The 12,311-nt window shown below is 34.8% G+C and overlaps 1 protein-coding gene across 3 annotated transcripts in view; it reads left to right on the forward strand.

Moving 5' to 3' along the window:
• Nucleotides 1-12,311, forward strand: part of CNTN5 (contactin 5) — a 1,407,026-nt gene that overhangs the window by 922,905 nt on the left and 471,810 nt on the right. The window lies entirely within an intron of this gene.

Below are 12,311 nucleotides of genomic sequence, written 5' to 3' on the forward strand. Positions count from 1 at the left end.
TCCATACTATCCAAACCAATCTACACATTTAATGTAATCCCTATCAAAATACCAACAACATTGTTTACAGAGCTAGAACAAACAATCCTACAATTTGTGTGGGATCACCAAAGATGCCAAATAGCCAAAGCAATCTTGAAAAAGAACAGCAAAACTGGAAACATCATAATTCTGGATACAAGTTATATTACAAAGCTAGAGTGATCAAGACAGTATAGTACTGGCACAAAAACAGGCATAGATCAACAGAACAGAATAGAAACCCCAGAAATAAACCCACAACTCTATGGCCAATTAATCTTTGACAAAGAAGGAAAGAATATTCAATGGAAAAAAAGACAGTGTCTTCAACAAATTGTGTTGGGAAGACTGGAGGGCAACATGTAAAAAAATGAAATTGGACCACTTTTTTACATCATACACAAAAAATAAATTCAAAATGGATTGAAGACACAGGCAATAACCTCTTTGACATCAGTCATAGCAACTTCTTACTAGATGTGTCTCCTGAGGCGAGGGAAACAAAAGCAGAAATAAACTACAGGGACTTCATCAAAATAAAAAGCTTCTACACAGCAAAGGAAACAATCAACAAACCTAAAAGCAACCTTCAGTATGGGAGAAGATTTTTGCAAATGGCATGTATGATAAAGGGTTAGTATCCAAAATATATAAAGCACTTATCAAACTCAACGACCCAAAACTCAAATAATCCAGTTTGCAAATAGAGAGAAGACATGAATAGATATGTTTCCAAAGAAGACATACAGAAGATTAACAAACACATGAAAAGATGCTCAACATTACTCATCATCAGGGAAATACAAATCAAAACCATGAGATACCACCTCACAACTTTTGGAATGGCTAGAAGTAACAATACAGGAGAGAACAGGTGTTGACATGGGTGTGGAGAAAGAACCCTCTTACACTGTTGGTGAGAATACAAACTGGTGCAGTCACTGTGGAAAACAGAATTCAGGTTCCTGAAAAAGTTAAAAAAAAAAAAACTACCCTATATTCTAGCAATTACACTATGAGGTATTTGCCCAATGATACAAAAATACTAATTCACAAGGATACATTTACCCTGATGAGTATGGAAGTTTTATCAACAATAGATAAATTATGAAAAGAGCCCAAATGTCCATCAACTGATGAATGGATAAAGATGTGAGACACACGCACACACACACACACACACACACACACACACACACACACACACTGGAATATTACTTAGCCATACAAAAAACAAAGTCTTGTTGTTTGCAATGACACGAATGAAGCTAAAGAGTATTATGCTATTGAACTCTCTTTTTCCCTCACTCTCTGCCCCTCCACCCTCTCATGTACACACTCTCCCTCTCTCTCTCAAAATAAATAAACTTCACAAAAGGGGGGAGCCTGGGTGGTTCAGTCAGATAAGGCTCTGACTCTTAATTTTATCTTATGTCATGATTTCATGGTCTGTGCAATCGAGTGCTGTATCAGGCTCTTGCTTGAGATTCTCTCTCTCGTGTTCTCTCTGCCTCTCCCCCACTCATGCTCTTCAAAATAAATAAATAAACTTCAAAAAAAAAGTATTATGCTAAATGAAATAATAAGTCAGAGAAAGACAAATATTTATGATTTCACTTGTATGTGGAATTTAAGAAACAAAACAAACTAGGAGGAAAACCAAGAAACAGACTCTTAACTATAGAGAACAAATGGGTGGTTACCAGAGGGGAAGTAGGTGGAGGGATGGGTTAAATAGGTGGTGGGAATTAAGGAAGGCACTTGTGATGAGCACCAGGTGTTGTATGTAACCGATGAATCACTAAATTTCACACCGGAAACTAGTATGTTAACTAACTGGAATTAAATAAAAATTGGAGGGGGAAAGAGAAGAATAAATTTGGAAGAAGGGCAATGTAGTCATGGATTCTATGTGTTACTACATTTTTAAAAGGTTAAACCATAAATAGGTTAAAAATTATCTTATATTTAATGCAAAAAGTGATAAGTTCACCACTGTGCTTGTAATGATTCTAGTGAACTGCCTCTTTACTTTATAAGTGTTATATCTCCTGTTAATTTGAATAACTCTGTAGAAATTCCCCAAATATTATAAGTTGAGGACACATAAATCTATAAGCTCAAAGTATTTGGAAAAAAAATAAAAATTATTTATATTTATAATTAGAAGTTGATAAGATACATCTTTCTGAAATTTTAGAGGGAAATGATATTTATCAAGTGCTTACTGTTGGCCAGTTGTGTGGGTAATATATTTTCATTTGTTAGGAAATTTTTTGCAGTAGTCCTCTAAGACATGTGTAATAATTACTTCATTTTTGAGTAGAAAGCATATGGAAATAAAATAATTTTCCTAAGGTTACCATTAATAAATAGTGATGCTAGAATTTGAACATAGGTCTTTTGCCATCAAAGCCTTTATTATTTTTTTTTTCAACATTTATTTATTTTTGGGACAGAGAGAGACAGAGCATGAACGGGGGAGGGGCAGAGAGAGAGGGAGACACAGAATCGGAAACAGGCTCCAGGCTCTGAGCCATCAGCCCAGAGCCCGACGCGGGGCTCAAACTCGCGGACCGCGAGATCGTGACCTGGCTGAAGTCGGACACTTAACCGACTGCGCCACCCAGGCGCCCCTAAAAGCCTTTATTTTTAATAGCAATATTTTTAAATATAATTTTAAGGTTCTCTAGTTATAGCAATATTTTTAAATATAGTTTTAAGGCCCCCTGGTAAGTTATTAAATAGTTTATATTAAAAAAAAGCCATGGAGGGGCACCTGGGTGGCTCAGTTAGTTAAGTGTCTGGCTCTTTTTTTTTTTTTTTAAACGTTTATTTATTTTTGAGACAGAGAGAGACAGAGCATGAACGGGGGAGGGTCAGAGAGAGAGGGAGACACAGAATCTGAAACAGGCTCCAGGCTCTGAGTAGTCAGCACAGAGCCTGACGCGGGGCTCGAACTCACAGACTGTGAGATCATGACCTGAGCCGAAGTCGGACGCTTAACTGACTGAGCCACCCAGGTGCCCCAAGTGTCTGGCTCTTGATTTCAGCTCAGGTCATGATGTCATGGTTCATGGGATCGAGCCTTACATGGGGTTTGCATTGACAGCATGGAGCCTCCTTGGTACTCTCTCCACCCCTCTGTCTGCCCCTCCCCTCTCACAGTCTCTCTCTTTTTCTCAAAATAAATAAATAAACATTAAAAAAATTTCTTTATAAAATAAAGCCATGGTGTATAATATTTCTCTTAAAATATTTGCAGACAAATTAATCAAATATTTACTCTTGAGAACATTTTTTTAAGTGTCATCTTTATTTAGTAGGAATAGTTTTCAGTGTGGTTGTGTAGACTGCTGTGCATAAGAGGTTTGGCTGGGAATATCTTCAGATGCCATAAAAAAGATTATGATTACTTGCATCTAGAAAATTTAATATTTTTGGAATTATTACATGACCAAAATTAAAGAAATTCTTTTTAAAAAATAATTTCTATCATTCACCTTCCATCTCAGTTAAAGATTGAAATAGTATACATAGGACCTTTTTACTATGAAAATAATTAATCTTGAGTGAACATTCTGCTATAGAAATAGCATTATAATGCATACATGTTTTGGTGTTATCTGTCAGGCTCAATATTTAATGGGAATTTTGGATCTCATAGGATTATAGTTTTGAAAAGATATAATAACATAATATTTGGAAAATATCTCAACATTTAGATATTTTAAAACTAAAATTCATCAAATATAACTGTATGCTAAAGATACATATGCAATTGTTTTATTGACTAAGTACTCAACAAGAATAATGCATTAGGCATTATTTTAAGCAGTGATAAAACAAAGTGTTTATTTAAAGATTATATTCTAATGGATTGGGGAAGACAGTACTTTTTAAATCCCATTATATAATGTGTCTGCTGATCATAAGTGTTACGATAGAAAAGGAACCAGAATAAAAAGAACATAATTTGGGAAAATGGGAAGAAAGAATCTATTGCTCAAGGGGGTCCTCTCTGCAAAGGTGACATTCCAGCAGATACCTGCACAAAGTTGGGGAGACTTGTGCATATACCCAGGAGGGAGAGTATCCTAGACAGAGAGAACAGCTAGGGAAAGGGTCTGGGAATATTACAATGAACATTGCAAACAAAAATCCCTGTGTCATAGACTTTAAATTCTACATGTGAAGGCACAACAGACAAGAGAAATAAATAATAGTTTGTTGGAGATAAGTACCAAAGAGACAAATTAATTAGGGAAGGGAGATAAAGAATATATATGGGATAATGAGGTTGCACTTTTTGGTAAGATGCCCAGGGAAGATCTCTCCATGAAGGTGACACTGAAATAAACACCTAAAGGAAGTTTAGGTGACAGCCAAAATTATATCTGGGGAATGGAGGTAGGAGATATTCTAGTTGGAGGAAGCAGCAAATACAAAGGCCCTGAGGCAGGAAAATACTTGACATATTTTGTTTGATTAAAAGCAAGAAAGCCAGTGTGCTAGTATGGAAGGAAGGAAGATGAATATAGTAGGAGATGGCATCAAGGAAGCAACAAAATCAAGATGGTCTAAGCCTGCAGGCCTTCATAAGTGGTTTGACTTTTCCTCTGAGTAACATGGAAAGCCATTTAGGTCAGGTGGCCTACCTTCATTTTAAAATAAGGGGGTACCTGGATGGCTCAGTAGGTTAAGCATCCAAGTCATCCAAGACTCGTTTCAGCTCAAGTCATGAACTGAGTACAAGCCCTGCATCAGGTTCCATGCTGAAAGTGCAGAGCCTGCTTCGGATTCTCTCTCTCCCTCTCTCTTTCTCTTTTTCTCAAAATAAAAAAATAGGGGCGCCTGGGTGGCGCAGTCGGTTAAGCGTCCGACTTCAGCCAGGTCACGATCTCGCGGTCCGGGAGTTCGAGCCCCGCATCAGGCTCTGGGCTGATGGCTCAGAGCCTGGAGCCTGTTTCCGATTCTGTGTCTCCCTCTTTCTCTGCCCCTCCCCCGTTCATGCTCTGTCCCTCTCTGTCCCAAAAATAAATAAACGTTGAAAAAAAATATATAAAAAAATAAAAAAAATAAACTTAAATTAAAAAAAAATAACCAATTTTTGCTGCTGTGCTAAAAATGGACAAAGAGAGTAAAGGAAGTGCAGGGAAAACAGTTGGGTGATATCACATCAATCAAGGTGAGAGATGCCTATGAAAGCTATAAAGAAGGTTAGATGTTGTTGGATTCTGTATGTATTATGAAATAGTATCAATAGGATTTGCTCATGAATTGTATGTGGGATGTGAGAGACATTGGAAATACAGATGATTTTTGCATTTTATCTTATCTGGAAAAATGGAATAAAAATTTACTCGTATGGGAAATATTATGGCAGTGGTAGGTTAGCAGGTGGGAATGGGAGTTCCATTAGGATTGTTCTGTTTCAGTGGCTATTAGATATCTGAATAGAAATGTCAAGCAAACTGTGTGTGTGTGTGTGTGTGTGTGTGTGTGTGTGTGTGTGTATTAGTATTCAAGGGAGGTACCCAAGAAGGAATACATTTTCTAATTCTTTGGTGTATACATGTTTTTTTGTTTTTTGTTTTTTGTTTTTGCTATAAGAGGTTAAATATAAGATAAACATAGGAAAGGTGTGGATTGATAAATGAAAGGGTCCAAGGACTAAATTGAGGCCCTGGAATATTTAGACATTGGAAATATGAGGAAGAATAAACAAATGAAAGCAGCCTTCATTAGGGCACAGTAATAGTGGCTAATGAAAGTGTCATTCACACAGAGCAGGGCACAGTGAAGGAGCAGAAATTCAAGCAAAAAATTTTTTTTCAGAAGAAAAGTGTAAACAACTCCATTAAATGCTTATTGTAGGTCAAGTAGATGAGGAATTGGTCAGTAAATTTAACAACATGAAGATCATTGGTTTCCTTCATGGTAGCATTTGGTCAGTGTTAGGAATACAGCCAGATTTGAAAAGTTTTTGAGAGAATTGGAGTTGTCTGCAGTGGTTGTTGATTTATTTGTTTGTTTTATGGGTGGAGAGAAATGGGTTGGTACTTGGAAGGAAATCAGGTCAAAGAGATATTTTTTCCCTCCTATTTTCTTTTAAACTTTGGAGAAATACCAATATTTTGAACATTATTGATGATGCAGAAGGGAGAGGTTGGTCTCTGATTAGATCAAAGACAGTTCATTTATGATAAGATAATCAGAAACAGTGTAGATATAGACAAGTTGACAACTATTGTGGTGATGTTTACAGGTTGACTTCCCTGGGAAACAGCCTCCATGAGTGGAGTTTAGTGTGGATGATGGTTATTAAGAAGTGACCTTTTAATTCACCCACTGGAAGGGAGGAGGAAGGAGCAGGTGTGAGAAGGAGAATAACTGGCACTGTGATGTAGGTTTACCATTAATCCCAGCTGATGCCAAGGAGGATATTTAAAGTTAGAATGACTTTTCAGGATTGTCTGGAGTTGTGCTAAGGTAGTCAGGTCATTATATTTACTCACTGAGCAGTTTCTGTCTGTTTGCTACCCAAGGAACGTGTATAATAAACTTGGTTGAGTGGATTCTCTGTAGCAAAAGCAGTCCATAATGGTGCTAAGAGCTAAAGGCTGTCAGTAGGACCCCCAACAGTTGGGACAAATCCTTCACTGAAGGGGATCCTGGACACACATTGCAGTGACCACCATAGGAGGAATGTATATCAGTGATTTAAAATAAAATTTGTTTAATGTTTATTTATTTTTGAGAGTGAGAGAGACAGAGCAGGGAGGGGAAGAGAGAGAGGAAGACACAGAATCTGAAGCAGTCTCCAGGCTCTGAGCTGTTAGCACAGAGCCTGACGTGGGGCTCGAACCCATGAACTGTGAAATGATGACCTGAACTGAAGTCAGATGCTTAACTGACTGAGCCACCCAGACACCCCTATAAAACATTTTTTTATTACTTCTGTTTTTTCCAGGAAGTAGGAGGAAGAAGTGGGGGAAAGGGCAGAAGGTTGTTTTAAAAGAGAGATGTGAAAGTATTGTCTAGAGGATGGAGAGAATGGACTCCATAAATGTACTGGGTTTAGGTAGCACAATGGTCCTACTTTGGGTAGGATGGATGAATCTAGAGCAAAACTAGTCATGATCATTGATGCTCTTCTCCATTCACATTCCCTTGCCAAGAGCACAATAGGTAAACAGTTTAATTTAACTTAGGTTGAAGTTGTGCTAGAATAATAAATAAGAGGGAGAGAGGAGTAAGGAGTCATGGTTGTAGGCAAGGAAGTATTAACCTTATATAATGTAAAATAGCTGAAGAGAATAGTTAGGCCCAAATCTTGAGAGACAATCAAAAGATATATGAATTTTAGGAATACTAAATGACTTGCTGGTTTTACTAAATGACACCTTTCCTCTATCTCTATGGGTCTATAATACTCAAAATCTATGTACATTTAATATTTACTAATATTTTGATGATGATCATGTTGATGATGATTTATGTTTTGATGCTCAGTTTTATAATTTCCTGAGACTTTTAATGAATTAAGACTGATCTGAGATTGAAAAACCAAATTTGAACTTAGAAGTAAGAAAATAATAGTTTTTTATATCTTAACGATAGAGAACAAACTGATGGCTACCAGAGGGGAAAAGGGGAGTTGGGTGAAATAGGTGAAAGAGATTAAGAGCACACTTACCATGATGAGCCCTGAGTAATGTGTAGAATTGCTGAATCACTATATAGTACACCTAAAACTAACATAACAAAATATGTTAATTATACTGGAATTAACTTTTTAAGTAAAAAAAGAAAGAAACATTATTTAAGTTGAAAAAAAGAATTATTTATATAATTGCTCACCCAGAGTGTAGAAAGTTATGTCACATGTATAGAACCTGTGCCAGGATTATAGACTATCATCACATTAGTCAAAACAAATTTATATATAACTTTATCTTTTGAGATTATTTCACTGTATGTATTATTCACCATCAAAGTAACTTTTTGTAACATACATCAAGATATCAAAGGAAAGACCTTAAGATCAAAAACATTTTTATCACACTCTGGATAATTGATCTTTTTATAAAAGCAATTACAATTTACTGTTTTACTTGTAATATAGTTAAAATTGTCTCTTTCAAGGCAAACATACTCTGGTGTACTTTGGTTTCCTCTTAATTAGTGAAACCTTTGGCTGGATGATTAATATCTGATAATATGCCAAGTGAAAATGGCAAGCCACAGCAAGAGATTATTCATCGGACCTGTTATATATAAGAAGGAAAAATTAGAATGAAGAAAGTTTCATTGTAGCTGTCATGATCTCTTGTAGATTTACCTCACCATACCTCTAGCTACATCTCAATTCTTATCTTCATGTAATAAATAGGAGTATATTTTTTGAGATACCTCTAATTAACCCAACTGATATTTTCAAAAGCATTATTAAATAATTAACACTTTTAAAGGTGATATGATGTTACATTCGTGGACTTATAACAATTATTTTAAAGAATTGTAGATTACTTCAGGTGGTGTAATAAGTAAGTATTTAAAGAAATAACCACATCTGTTAAAACATTTTAAATTAAGAGTATTGTAATAACTCCTATTAACATGGAAACATGCTAATTCCAGAAATGAATTTGTCATCTTAATGATTCAAATACTGGCTATGAGTTTTATTTCTGTTATTTAACCTTAGTGAATGCCAATGTCCCCTCATCAATCAGTGGGGATAATAAGCCTTTGCCCTCTGTGCTTACAAATTGATCATAGGTTTATGAGCTCACATTTGCCAATAAGAACACCACAAAGCTTCAAGTTCCTATGGCTTTCAGTCAAGGTACCAGTCAAAAATCAATTTTTTATTTTAGAAACTATTATTAATAATCATATTTTTTTAGAGTGTCTTAGGAAATATTTTACCTGCAGACAAATGACTATGTATGAGAAATGCTAACTCAATTCTTGCTCAAAATAAATGTAAGAATTATTTTTCCATTCTTCAATATTTTCATCTATAGGTCTATCATCTGTCAGAAAATGATTTTTCATAAGAGACCCTTATGAATATTATTTTTAAAGTCCTGAAATCAACTTAGTCTAACTTCTAAATATTGAATTGGTTTTGTGCTAATACATTATTTTAAACAACCACGTTGATTTTGATTTGCCAACTCACTACTTATTAAGTGTGCAATCATTGTCAAGTTGCTATTTGCTCTTCACATATGTTTAGTAATCTTTAAAATGGAGAAATTAATATTTAACCTCCAAAATGCCTATCATAGAGTGTGTATGCTAGTAGCTAGTGTGATTATTCATCTATCTTCATTTCCTCTTTTTTATTGTTTTAGAATGTTAAAGGTAGTTTCTGAATGAGGTACAACCAATTTATATTACAGGATATGTATGTGAGACACAGAAATTTGACAGTGATCTGAGTAATCCTAATGATAACAGAAACAACAGTAACAACAAAAAATAAAAGTGATAAAAGAAGACTTCAATATGCAACAATTTTGCAGGTGATGCAACAAGTATTAGAAAATCTGTAAGTCATTTCTATAGAAATCACAGAAGTTAAAGCTGTGATACCCCGCAGAAAAAACACCTATCTTAGTTCTTCAATCTTACATAAGAATCTAATACCCAAATGTTAGTGATTAATAAAACTCAAGTGTCTCACATCTAAAGTGTTTTACTTGTTTTAATAGTTTATTTTTTGTACAATTTAAGCTTAATTTTATGAAGTTTATAACTCATAGTAAATTAACTGGTTTCACCACACCTTTAAGGTTAGAGAATTAATTGAGAATGCCTGGAACATTGACAGTCTAAAACTTACTAGCACCACCTACAGGACCAACTGCAATTTAAATAAACACTGGATTCCCATTCCTTCTTCCAAACACACAACTCCCATACACCAAACATTGTCACTTAGAACAGATTTAAGACTAGGAAATTAAAGCCCAAGAGACAGATAAACCTCAACACTTTATTCCTAACTGTATACGATTTATCCTGGTGCCTTGACCCTTTTTCCTCATTTCTCCCTAATAACTAACCAATCTACTGTATTTAACATATGATCATAAGATCAGTGTCCAGAACCCATTATGCACTTTCCTTCCTGCCAATTTCTTGCAACTTTCTCTCTCCAACTCTTTAAACTAATTCACTTTTCTAGGCACTGGTTTTTGAAATGTGTGTGTGTGTGTGTGTGTGTGTGTGTGTGTGTGTGTGTGTGTGTTTATTTCCGGGGGTGAAAAACCTTCCTGTTTCCAAATTTACTCAACCCACTATACCAACCAGTGTTATCTTTATGAAGTATTTCAGGAGAGATCCCTCTTAGACCTTTCTATCTGCTAACATTATATACTTATGATTGTTTTCTATTAAAATATTCTTTTAACTATAATAGGTTAATTTGAAATGTCATAATAAACATAACAAAACGTGTAGTAAATGTATTGGAAGTTACATATATGTTTCAGAAATCATTTCAGAAATTCAATTTTAATATATTAATATCCAAATAGCCTTTTAGAGTTTATAAATTCAGTGAGGATGAAAAAAGGAAAGTAAAGCCATATAATCCCTAAAGAGATATCACAGCCTTAATGCAACCACTGCCTCACAGTGTGGTTCTTGTGCTGTGTCCAGTAGTAGAGTCAAAGGGAGTCAAATTAGAAACCTTGACATGCTTGTTTTCATATTAAGATTATTTATTGGGAAAAAGAGAGCTTCTATCCCTAAGAATCAATACATATGAATTTAAAGCCCTGAGTCACACATATTTGAAAATGAGTAAACTTATCTTTACCAGAAGTTATTGTGTATGTTCTTAAACCATCACCAAAAAAAGTAGAATTAGAAACTCTTTCTTTTTTATCTATACAGTTTGTGAAATGCTTAACTATTTATAATGAAACATAGAATTATGTGTAAAATCCTAACACTTTCATCAATAACGAATACTTCTGTATTTATTTGCCATTAGGCCTTCACTGTTTGTTAGTTCTTTGTAATTTGGAATGTATTTAAGAAGATTTGAGGGGCACCTGGGTGGCTCAGTCGGTTAAGCATCCAACTTCAGCTCAGGTCACGATCTCCCTGTCAGTGAGTTCAAGCCCCACGTCTGGCTCTGGGCTGATGGCTCAGAGCCTGGAGCCTGCTTCAGATTCTGTGTCTCCCTCTCTCTCTGCCCCTCCCCCATTCATGCTCTGTCTCTCTCTGTCTCAAAAATAAATAAACGTTAAAAAAAATTAAAAAAAAAGATTTGATTGTACATTCACTAAATCAGTAAATTATTGTACATATCTAAAAAAAGTAAGGTATAGAATCCCTCTTAGGATATTAAAGTTAGTGATTTATCTCCTTCATATAATTTCAGTATATTTTGTTTACTGCTTACTCTCATCTTTTGTCAGATTAACAAACATTAAATTTGAGAGTATACATTGGATTACTATGTAACATACTATTTTAATATGAAGTAATGAGAAGTTTCAAAAAAAATCTCTCTTACAATTGGTGAATAAAGGAAAGAAAAGGAGAACATTTTCAAGAAGCATTCTTCACCATGGGAATATATTTCATAGACTCATAATTCTGGAGCAATGTTTATGTATTAAAATATTTAACTCCTACCGTTTCTAGGAAACTATTCTAAAATCACATCATTGATCAACCTAGCCCAAGAAGAGGAAAGGGCCATATATACTGAGCTATGAATAGATTAATAAATAATAATAGAAATAGATAGAATGATATATATCATTCTTTTTAGGCCACTTTGTTTTTAAGAAAGTATTTTCAATTTGTGCAAGTGCAATATAATTTAAGGAAAGACAGTTGAACCCCGTTCAATGCTATACTCTTTAATACTTACAGTGGAGTATTTTGATAACTACAATATTTGCAGAGTAACCAAAATGGATGAGTATAATTAATTTGCACAAGCCATTCCAGGCTTCTATAAAATGAAAATAGCATGGCTTTTTCCCTCATACTTATAGATAAAGAATACTTTATATCTTCATTATATTCTGCTAGAGCACACAAGTCTCTCTACTTTGGGAATTCATGCTTGGTTTTACATGCCATTCCTAGCATTACATAATGAGGCAGCAGGTTGGACACCAGGTACCCCTAACCACTTCTATTTCTCTTCTCACTATGCATGAATGGCTTCTATTAACAGTAGAAAAATTAATATGTAGGAAATATTATAAAGAAATAAAAGGACTATTTAATGGGTTATAAATGTATTGTCT

Source organism: Herpailurus yagouaroundi, unplaced genomic scaffold, assembly GCF_014898765.1.
Source record: "Herpailurus yagouaroundi ecotype Mexico unplaced genomic scaffold, PumYag 180, whole genome shotgun sequence".
NCBI classification, from domain to species: domain Eukaryota; kingdom Metazoa; phylum Chordata; class Mammalia; order Carnivora; family Felidae; genus Herpailurus; species Herpailurus yagouaroundi.